This window comes from Odocoileus virginianus, chromosome 5, assembly GCF_023699985.2.
Source record: "Odocoileus virginianus isolate 20LAN1187 ecotype Illinois chromosome 5, Ovbor_1.2, whole genome shotgun sequence".
In the NCBI taxonomy this organism is placed as follows: domain Eukaryota; kingdom Metazoa; phylum Chordata; class Mammalia; order Artiodactyla; family Cervidae; genus Odocoileus; species Odocoileus virginianus.
The window spans coordinates 6,809,142-6,817,728 of record NC_069678.1 but is presented as its reverse complement, the minus strand read 5'-3'; the positions used below and the strand labels follow the sequence as shown (position 1 = coordinate 6,817,728).

General features: G+C 41.8%; 2 non-coding genes across 2 annotated transcripts; one reads left to right on the top strand and one right to left on the bottom strand.

The window, feature by feature from the left end:
• Positions 1-967: 967 nt before the first annotated feature.
• Positions 968-1,041, bottom strand: TRNAN-GUU (transfer RNA asparagine (anticodon GUU)). Its single transcript has one exon. It is a non-coding gene; the product is annotated as a tRNA-Asn (tRNA).
• Positions 1,042-1,708: 667 nt separating this feature from the next.
• TRNAH-GUG (transfer RNA histidin (anticodon GUG)) lies at positions 1,709-1,780 on the top strand. The gene has a single exon. It is a non-coding gene; the product is annotated as a tRNA-His (tRNA).
• Positions 1,781-8,587: the final 6,807 nt, after the last annotated feature.

Sequence of the window (8,587 nt, the reverse complement as noted above, 5' to 3'; positions counted from 1 at the left end):
CATCTTTAAAGTATTGAGGTAGGGGAAACAGTTTATGTAGAATTCTACACTTCTTCTCCCCGCCCCCCCTCCCAAAGTCTTGGAGAGATAAAAATGAAAATTTTACAGACATACAAATGTTGAAAGACTTTATCACCAGCAGAACCACACTACAAGAAATGTTAAAGGAGTTCTCCAGGAAAAAGGAAACTCACACTAGATGGAAATAAGGATGTACACAAATTGATGAACAACAAAAATGGCATCTGGGGGAAAAATATACAACATTTATTATTGTTATTGGTATTATCATTACTGTTTAAACCTTTTTAAAAACATGCAGCAGTTTAAAGAAAAGTAACAATGATAGATTGTGGAGTTTATAATATAGGCAAAGTAAACATGCATGACAATAGCATAAAGGCCAGCAGGGGAGAAATGTAAAAAGGTGTGACATGGCATGAAGGCAGACTGTGGTGAGTTACAGATGTATGTTGTAAAGCCTAAAGCAATCGCTAAAATAACAAAACGCAGTTATAGCTAATAGGCCGACGAAGGTGAGAGAATGGAACCATATACAAAACCATATACAAAACTATGATAGAGCAGTTACTTTCCCAGAACTCTATCCTATAGACATGTGCACAAGATTGATGAATGCCTGTTAATTGTAACAGAAAATGCATAAAGCCAAATGAATTTCAGAGTTAGATGGGAAGGGTTCAATAAATACTAGTACAAACAATGGGAGAAACTTCATTGCTAAAAGGAACCTAGAGGATAACGATGAGATGAAGAATCCTGGATTCCAAGTGACCTGTTTTCCTCCAGAGCTCTTCCGTGGGGATCAGTGATGTCCTCGCTTATGTCCTCCTGTTGTGCATAAGATTCGGGGAACAAAAGGGTAATGGAGGACTTCTGCATCTTTAGAGGAATGTACAGGGTAGAAATAACCGCAACTCCTTTTCGTTCTAAAAGGGTTAGGGAACGTCCCTGGGTGGGCTCGAACCACCAACCTTTCGGTTAACAGCCGAACGCGCTAACCGATTGCGCCACAGAGACACCTGGCGGTATCGCTCCTTTCCCCCTCCCCCACCTCATTCCCTTAGAGAGCAAGCAAGCCTTCCCCTCTAGGGGGAGCCACTCGCCCTTCTCCGAACAGTCATACCCGCTCCAAGGCCTCCGAAAACCAGAGAAACCTGTGGGAAGCCTGGGGTCGGGAGATTCCGAAAGCAGAAGTGCAGCCAAGCGTCCCCGCCGCGCCTGGCGCCACACTCGCCGCGATGCAGAGCCCCGGAGACGCTCCGGGCCTGATCCGAGCGGGCCCCAGGGAAGCTGAACCCCGGGTGGGCTCAGGGCTGCCTCCCCGTTTGCTCCGCCTTCATTCGACCGTCTGCGCCCCTGGCGTTTCTCCCTGCGTTCAGCCGGCCAAGGGAGCCAGAAAGAGGGCTTGAGAACGGTTGATCAAAACAGAAATATAAAGAGACGGGAATGAAGCCGGGGTGGCAAGGACAAAGCAAAGATAACTTCTGCAAGCCCATGCAGAGACGAGGACTGGACGCAGGGGAAATGAAAAATGCAACAGACTTGAGAGGGCGTAACAGAGGGAAGATGTGAGGGAGAATCAGGAGTGCCTGCAATTATCCAACAACAAAGCAGCACAGTAATTGGAACGGATTTGTCAAAGTTAAAAGAGCAATACTGCATTTCGGCTCCCGTACAGTGGCGCGCCGTGATCGTATAGTGGTTAGTACTCTGCGTTGTGGCCGCAGCAACCTCGGTTCGAATCCGAGTCACGGCAGTCTTTATGTTTTGCATTGTATCTACCGAAGCATCTCTTGGCCTGGTCGCCGACCGCCAAAACGAGGAGGGTCAGGAGAACGGAGGTCACTAGGTTATAGAGCTCTGGACGTGCTCCAGATCTCGCCATTTAAGAGAAAATATCTATAGACCAGGTTCAAGCTCTAAATGAGTCTTGTATGTATATTCCACGAAAGAAACTGTCTAGTTGTACGGGGATTTTGTTTGTTTTTTGGTGGAAATATTTCAAGTATCAGTCATGCTTTTTTTTAATACAAAATAAAACAGATTTTAAAGAGTTTACGGTATACTGCAAACTGGTCATGGTCTACTCGGGATTTTCTGACATCCCACCTCCCATCTTTATCCTGAAAGGAAATTATTGTGTTTACAGAACAAAATGTTTGTATCATTAATGGACAGCTGTTTTAATATTGTAATGTGTAGTTGTCACCAGGATAGACAGAAAATTTTTATCATTCAAGCATGACCCTTGATACTTTCCAGGTAATGCATATCCATCCTCTGATACTTAACTCTGATGTCTGCTCATTCAGGTGAGGCTTCTTTCTTCAAGTTCATGTGAATGAATATATAATTTTTCTATCTAGCTATTAACAAGCAATGTGATGTTTTTGACATATATGTATGTTATTGAATTTCTCACACCTTAATTTTGGCATTATGCCAACATAAAACTATGTCACAAATAATGGACATTTGGATAATTTCAAACTACAGCTTTTGGGAAAGGCTCATATAAATGCCATTCTACCAGTTATTTGTGGATATGAGCATAAAAGTTCATTGAAAGAAAAGGAGTAATGGACAGGAAATTGTCAAGGAAGGCAAGACCAATGGATTTCTATCCTAGAGATTTTAGTATGCCAGAGTGGAGAGGAGCAGTGAGGCAGGTCATAGAAAAGTGGAATATTTAGTGCTACTGAAGAGCACTGAAAAGGTGACTAGAAAGTAGATTACGGCCGCCAGTTACCACGTCTAAACACTCACGGTTCCATAACCTTATTTGCCACTAGCAACAGCTGCAGAAAATTGCCTCCTCTCACTTCTGCAATTTCTGAGTGCATCTCCATAAACCTTACATTTTTCACAAAATGTAACTCAAAATAGTTCATAGACCGAAAAGGAACATGCTAAATTATAAAAGTTCCAGAAGGTAGCATAGGAGAAAATCTATGTGACCTTAGGCTTGACACTAAGTTTCTTGGGTATGAAACTCCATAGTGCGATGTAGTCCGAGACTGGGATAGGAAAAAGGATATGAAGTTTCAGTTTCAAAAATTCCAAACCTCAGAGGTTTCAGCAGATAAACTCGGTGCTTCAAAGACATACTCCTAACAGGAGGGGTCTGCAGCATTAGCGGTTTGGAAGCACTTCATGGCTGCAAAAACTGATTTTTCCAACTAAGACAGTTCCTTAAAGGATAAGAACCACAGAATCTTAAGCTGTGAATTAGTCGGGAATCAAACCCCAGTCCCCTGGATGGGAAGCAAGAACACTACCACTAAACCATCAGTGCTTCCCTCTGAGGCATTGTTCTTGGCACCACTAGAAAGAGTCACAGGAATGATGTTGCAAAGCCAGTTAAAAAATCAGTTTATACAAGCCTCTTTACTCGAAATGCAGAACAAAGCCCCAAAAGCACACCCAGAACAGAAGTTTGTACAGGAGGTTTAGGTCAGGAAACACCATCAAGATGTGAAATTCAAATCAAAATACTGGACTTCATTTCCTCACTTAAGATGCATTCTCTTTGCCCTTCCATGGTTTGGTGCCTTCCAAACCCTTTCCCCTCACTCTTGAGACAAACACCAATTCTTCCCCAAACAGGCATATCCGGACCCAGAGACAGTTGGGAGGCTCAAAATATGGAGATGTGTCTGAGTTACTCCAGAAGATCTGAATGACAATTAAGCCTCTCTTCTCCTACGGCTCTTTTTCTTTCTTTCTTTCTTTTTTTTTAAATTTTAAAACAATTTAATATCCTCCTCTCCTGATTCAATAACAGTAACATAAATTATAACAAAAATTTATTCAAGTAGACAGCTAAGTGAATTTAATCTATTCTCTTCAGAATTAATGATTAACCAGATATGATACTCTTTTGAGTTGTTGAAAAAGGCCAAGAATCAAATGACCTTGCTTTTAAGCTCTTGTGTTTGAGAGAGACCTACAAAAGGGTGAATAAATGAAAATTTCACTCCAAGATTTCCCTTTAGCCCCATCCTCTTTGGTCACTCAAGGAGGGCATGCAGAGAAGAATGATTGCATTTGATTCTGGGTAGATGCTGGATTGCTACTCTTCTGTCTAACATAAATTTCTTTTGCCCTTTGCCTTGTCTAATGTTCAAATTATCCCTTTTTTATTCTTTTTTTTTTAAACAATTAGCCTGGTATAGGCCAAGCACTAATCCATGCACAATCACTGCAGAGCCCCAGAGTTTCTCTCCTCCTGAGCATCTTTTAAGTCCTTAGAAAAGCTCAAGGATCAAAATGGCCAGTTTTCAAACTCTTGTGTCTTACAGAGACCTACACAAAAGTATAAGTGAAGTTTTTACACCAAAGTTTATTCTCTTCATCACACCACACCATACCTTTCTCCTCTCCTTCCCAGCTCTTGAGTTGTTTTCAACTCTGAAGATCCACTCAAGATCTTTTTACCACATTACACTCAAGCAAAACTTTATTTTTGATCATTTTATTTTCCACCTTTTTCAGTTGTTATGCTGCAGTTCCAATGCTTTGCAGACTAATCATTCTGCCTATCTTGCTAAATTTATTTTTTCTTTATCTGTTAGTGTGAGAGAGAGAGAGAGAGAGCAACTTTCCTTTATTTGCTCCCCTCTCTCTCTCTTTCCTTGTTTAACAACTCTAGACTGTAAACTATGCTAGGCACTGTGCTATCTCTTGAAAATATTTTATTTACATACCTAGTCTTGGTTTTTTGGGGAGATATAAATCTTTTTCTTATGAAAATATGTCTTTGGAAGACAGAGTCAAGTAAAATGTGATTTTGTTAGAACACAATGTCAAAAACAAAGTGGACACATCACACATTCAATTCCGGCAGTCAGGAAAGTCTCTCCAGGGGAAACTTCTGAACTGAGACCTGAAGAATGAGGATGAGTTTGAAGAATGAAGAGGGAGTTTTGAAAGGCCTCCCTGTGGAGAGAAGCAAGTCCCTGAAAGGGGGAGAGTTCCTGGAACATCAAGTTACTTCACTGTTGCTGGACTTGGGGATTGGCAAGAGGTATCTCGATGATAAGGAGGGGGAGAAGGAGCGTACATGTTGTAGAGGTAATAAGACATTTTAGTGAAGGAATATGGGGATACTGGGTGGCTTTAGGCAACAACGCGTGTTCAGATTTGGGCTGTGCAAGTTCTCTCAGGATACAGTGAGGCAAATGAATACTACTTAGCCATAAGAAAGAACAAAATTTTGCCATTTGCAGTTCATGGATGGACTTGGAGGGCATTAAGCTGAGTGAAATTAGTCATTCAGAGAAAGACAAATACCGTATGGTATCACTTATAGGCAGAACCTAAAAAGCACAACAAACTAGTAAATATAACAACAACAACAAAAAGATAAAAAGACCAAACTAATGATTATCAGTGAGTGGGGGGCAACATAAGGTTGGGAGTGTGGAAGGTTCAGACTATTAGGTATAAGATAAGCTCAAGGAGGTATTGTACGACATGATGAATATAGCCAATATTTAGTAATAACTGTAAATGGAAAGTAACCTTTGAACTTGTATATTTTGAAGTCTTAAAAATAAAATTTTTAATTAAAAATATTTTTTGACTTGCCTATTCTGACAAGTTAGACCATTTTCTCTGATTCTTTAAGACCATTGCATAGACTCTTTAAGGTGAAGTTTAAGGTTGACAGTTGAAGGTCTAAGGTTATAAACAAGGGATCTGGATGAACCTCCAATGTTTTTCTTCAGGGGTCTATTCTCAGAGCTGTAATGTGAGCTAACAAAACCAATATTTCTATATTTTCATTTGGGGGTCCCCACTGCATGCTTTTGCCTGATTGTCTCTCTTTTGCAAGCCTTTGCTTTGAGTGCCTTTCAGTCTGTGAGTTCTGTCTTCCAAAGACAACACCTATTTGGGAAGTCTTTTGTTGCCCCACCACCAGGCCCTTGGTCATTGGAGATTCTTTCTGGAGAGCTGGCAAGACTGCTTGAGGCAAGGCATTGGTGGTTCAGTGATAGGATTCTTGCCTCCCACGCGGGAGACCTGGGTTTGATTCCCGGCCGGTGCATATTGGTCAAGTACTTTTCACACTTCCTCCTTGTTTTGCCTAGTGCACAGTCAGGTCTGAATACTACGCGGTTCCGGCCACCAGGAGCAAGAAAAGGAGAATTGAAAACCTCGAGGTGGTTCTGAACAGAAGACTGTAAGGTGACGACTCACCTGGGGCTTCGCAAAGCTCTGATGTGTTTGGGTATACGGAGCAGCATTTGGCGGCTGGCAGCGCAGCGCAGCAACTACCTCGCTGGTGTGTTCGTACCTTTCAATGTGTAAGTATTTCTGTGGGCCTTCGACTTAGAATATTTGGACTTGTTAGTTTTCAGTTTTTCTCCCAGAAGGTCTTAGCAACCCAAAGAGCCATCAGGTCGCTGATTCGCACTCGGGAGCTTGGGCTGACGGATGGGCCACAACCCACCAGGGAGCGGGAATCAAGACAGCAGCTGCGGCCCGGCCGACCCCCCAGTGTCCGGGGAGGCGCCAGCGGCCCAAGGCAGAGGAAAGCCTGAGGGGAGGGATCCGCGAGGACAGGAGCGGGGATGCGAAGACGGGGTCTTGCGCAGTAGTGGCGAGAGGTCTCTGAGTCTGTGCGCCGGACGCTGTGACAAATTTAACATCGTCAGCCACCTCGGCCTCTGAGTGTCCTGTGAGCCCATCGGTGTTCCAGGAAGGATATCCTGTACCTGGAAATATGTGTCAACAGTACTATATATATAGTTGTTCAGTCGCTAAGTCGTGTCCGACTCTTTGCGACCCCATGGACTGCAGCACGCCAGGCTTCCCTGTTCATTGTCTCTCCGAGTTTGCCTAAGTTCATGTCCATTGAATTCGGTGATGCCATCCAACCATCTCATCCTATGTTGTCCAATTCTCCTCCTGCCTTCAATCTTTCCCAGCATCGGAGTCTTTTCCAACCAGTTGGCTATTTGCCTCAGGTGCCCAAAGTATTGGACCTTCAACTTCAGCATCAGTCCTTCCAGTGAATATTCAGGATTGATTTCCTGTAGGATTGACTAGTTTGACCTCCTTGCTGTCCAAGGGACTGTCAAGAGTCTTCTCCAACACCACAGTTCGACGGGATCATTTCTTCACCTTCAGCCTTCATTATGGTCCAACTCTCACATCCCTGCATGACTTACTGGAAAAACCATAAGCTTTGACTAGACCTTTGTCACTAAATTGATGTGTCTGCTTTTTAACATGCTGTCTAGGTTTGTCATAGCTTTCCTTCCAAGGAGCAAGTGTCTTTTAATTTTGTGGCTGCAATCACCGTCCACAGTGATTTTGGAACCCCATATTCTGTGTAGTAATTATTATTTTCCTCATCTACATAGTTAATGTGGCTAATTAGATTAATTTATTTTCTAAAGATCATCAACTATTTTCCAAGATAAGACCAATTTTGTCATAGCATTCAATGAGCTTTCTTGGTGATTCAAACGGTAAAAAATTTGCCTGCAATACAAGAGACCTGGGTTCAATCTATTGGTCAGGAGGAACTCCTTACTCCCTTCTTCCTGTCCCAGTGTTCTTTTCTGGGGAGTTCGATGAACAGAGAGGCTATATGTCCCACTGGATCCCAAAGAGGTGGACACGACTAAGTGACTACTTCTTACATACATTATTACTATATTATTTTGATTCAGTATTTAACACTTTCCACATACTTTTTTTCTTATTTTTCTTTATTTTCACATACTTTTGTAACACATTACTTGATTCAGTATTTTTAAATTACAGCTATATTCAGCAATGACAGCCCTATAACTTCTGTTTGTTACATTGTCTTTTTTGGAGAGTTTGGCTTTAGTCTAAACTCATACAATACATTGGAGAAAATGTGCCATCTTTTAATTCTTTTGGAATTTCTTTGCTCAGGAGCCATTTCTTCCAATGAACATTTTTTAGTCCTGGAGCTTTCTTTGCAGGGAGATTTAAAAATTCTTACTTGAAACAATTTAGTGCTTGTAGACTAGTTCATTCCACCCCCCCCTAACCCCCAAATCATTACTGGGACAAATTATTCAGTTCCTCTAAAATATTTGTGTTTAAGAGATTCACTTATTGTTCCCTTATGTCTACAAGTTTAGTAGCAATGACTTCCTTTTTCTCTCTTAACAGTTTTATCAGCTTTAATAGTCTTTTCAAAGTCAACCATTTATATTTTCTCTTCTGTATTTAACTTTGAAATTCCTGCTTTTCTAGATAATTTCTACTTCTATCTGCTTTTGTTATTGTTATTCTTTTAGTAACTGTAAGATGAAGATTTATCTCCTCAGCAATCAGCCTTAATTTTCATAATTTGCATTTATGTTTGTGTTCAGTTCAGTTCAGTTGCTGAGTCATGTCCGACTCTTTGCGACCCCATGAATCACAGCATGCCAGTCCTCCCTGTCCGTCACCAACTCCTGGAGTCCACCCAAACCCTTGTCCATCGAGTCGGTGATGCCATCCAACCATCTCATCCTCTATCATCTCCTTCTCCTCCTGCCCTCAATCTTTCCCAGCATCAGGGTCTTTTCAAATG